Below are 3,302 nucleotides of genomic sequence, written 5' to 3'. Positions count from 1 at the left end.
AACCAGAAAACATCTTAAAGTGAATGATGTGACTGAGTGCAAACAGAAAATCCAAGGAAAGACGGCAAAATATTGCAGGAAAAGCACCGTGTACACACCAACGCTGTGTGCAAACATCCCAGTGGGATGCAAGTCAAACAACAACAACAACCACAAGACAACTTAGATTAATCTTCTTGGTTCTTTCGGTAAAGTCACGTAGAAGGGAAGTAATAAAATAATAAAAATAATTGTTTTATTATGTTTTATTTTTATTATTTTATTACTTCCCTTCTACGTGACGACTTTACCGAAAGAACCAAGAAGATGAATCCCTGCAGTCACGAAAGCTTTAAATCGAAATTCAACTTAGATTAAGGCCATAGGTCTAACTCTGTACTACAACAACACAAACATGGCCAAAGCAAAAAACTTTTCGAAAATCACCAAAATAAAGCCATAAAAGTTAAACAACAACAACAACCACAAGACAACTTAGATTAAGGCCATCAGTCTAACTCTGTACTACAACAACACAAACATGGCCAAACCAATACACTTTTCGAAATCACCAAAATAAAGCCATGAAATCAATGAAACCAAAACCCTGCAGCCATAGCTACTGGCTCGCAACCGGCTGTAGGGGCAAGTGCTGTTAGCACACGAGGTGGGGGGAGCGGTGGGGGGGGGCAAGACTACCCACGCCCGGCCGCCTTTGTCTCCCCTACCCCACCCCCCCCCCCCCCCCACTGGGACTGGCACCAGACGAGGTACAGGCCACTCGATTTAAGGCTGAGTAGACCTAGGGGGAGACCCTAGACCCGTTCAGAAGGTCACGATTTCGCTCGCTGAGATGGGAATCAGTGAGGTCATCCATCAGTGGAGACATCGTGGCTCCAGCTCAGCGGAGGAGAGGCAAGGAGTGAGATCCTCTATGCGACACAGAGCGCCCCATCGAGACCCATAGACTCACACAGAGACCCATAGACTCACACAGAGACCCATAGACTCACACAAAGAGCCATAGACTCACAGAGACCCATAGACTCACACAGTGAGCCATAGACTCATGACACAGAGACCCATATACTCATCACACAGAGACCCATAGACTCATCAAACAGAGACCCATAGACTCATGACACAGAGACCCATAGACTCACCACACAGAGACCCATAGACTCACCACACAGAGACCCATAGACTCATCACACAGAGACCCATAGACTCATGACACAGAGACCCATAGACTCATCACACAGAGACCCATAGACTCATCACACAGAGACCCATAGACTCATCACACAGAGACCCATAGACTCATGACACAGAGACCCATAGACTCACCACACAGAGACCCATAGACTCATCACACAGAGACCCATAGACTCATCACACAGAGACCCATAGACTCATCACACAGAGACCCATAGACTCATCACACAGAGACCCATAGACTCATCACACAGAGACCCATAGACTCATCACACAGAGACCCATAGACTCATCACACAGAGACCCATAGACTCATCACACAGAGACCCATAGACTCATCACACAGAGACCCATAGACTCATGACACAGAGACCCATAGACTCATCACACAGAGACCCATAGACTCATCACACAGAGACCCATAGACTCATCACACAGAGACCCATAGACTCACCACACAGAGACCCATAGACTCATCACACAGAGACCCATAGACTCACCACACAGAGACCCATAGACTCACCACACAGAGACCCATAGACTCATCACACAGAGACCCATAGACTCACCACACAGACCCATTGACTCACACAGAGACCCATAGACTCACACAGAGACCCATAGACACAGAGACCCATAGACTCATCACACAGAGACCAATAGACTCATCACACAGAGACCCATAGACTCATCACACAGAGATCCATAGACTCATCACACAGAGACCCATAGACTCATCACACAGAGACCCATAGACTCATCACACAGAGAGCCACAGACTCATCACACAGAGACCCACAGACTCACCACACAGAGACCCATAGACTCATCACACAGAGACCCATAGACTCATCACACAGAGACCCGCAGACTCATCACACAGAGACCCACAGACTCACCACACAGAGACCCACAGACTCACCACACAGAGACCCACAGACTCACCACACAGAGACCCATAGACTGACACACAGAGACCCACAGACTCACCACACAGAGACCCATAGACTGACACAGAGACCCACAGACTCACCACACAGAGACCCATAGACTCACGCAGAGACCCACAGACTCACACAGAGACCCATAGACTCACACAGAAACCCATAGGCTCACACAGAGACCCATAGACTCACACAGAGGCGCATAGACTCACACAGAGGCGCATAGACTCACACAGAGACCCATAGACTCACACAGAGGCGCATAGACTCACACAGAGACCCATAGACTCACACAGAGACCCATAGACTCACACAGAGACCCATAGACTCACACATAGACCCATAGGCTCACACAGACCGATAGACTCATCACACAGAGACCCATAGACTCATCACACAGAGACCCATAGACTCATCACACAGAGACCCATAGACTCACCACACAGAGACCCATAGACTCATCACACAGAGACCCATAGACTCACCACACAGAGACCCATAGACTCATCACACAGAGACCCATAGACTCACACAGACCCATAGACTCACCACACAGAGACCCATAGACTCACCACACAGACCCATTGACTCACACAGAGACCCATAGACTCACACAGAGACCCATAGACACAGAGACCCATAGACTCATCACACAGAGACCAATAGACTCATCACACAGAGACCCATAGACTCATCACACAGAGATCCATAGACTCATCACACAGAGACCCATTGACTCATCACACAGAGACCCGCAGACTCACCACACAGAGATCCATAGACTCACCACACAGAGACCCACAGACTCACCACACAGAGACCCACAGACTCACCACACAGAGACCCACAGACTCACCACACAGAGACCCATAGACTGACACACAGAGACCCACAGACTCACCACACAGAGACCCATAGACTGACACAGAGACCCACAGACTCACCACACAGAGACCCATAGACTCACGCAGAGACCCACAGACTCACACAGAGACCCACAGACTCACCTCACAGAGACCCATAGACTCACGCAGAGACCCACAGACTCACACAGAGACCCGCAGACTCACACAGAGACCCACAGACTCACACAGAGACCCGCAGACTCACCACACAGAGACCCACAGACTCACCACACAGAGACCCATAGACTCATCACACAGA

The sequence above is a fragment of the Lampetra fluviatilis genome, chromosome 70, assembly GCF_964198595.1.
Source record: "Lampetra fluviatilis chromosome 70, kcLamFluv1.1, whole genome shotgun sequence".
Taxonomy (NCBI): Eukaryota; Metazoa; Chordata; class Hyperoartia; order Petromyzontiformes; family Petromyzontidae; genus Lampetra; species Lampetra fluviatilis.
Note: the sequence above shows the minus strand (reverse complement) of the source record.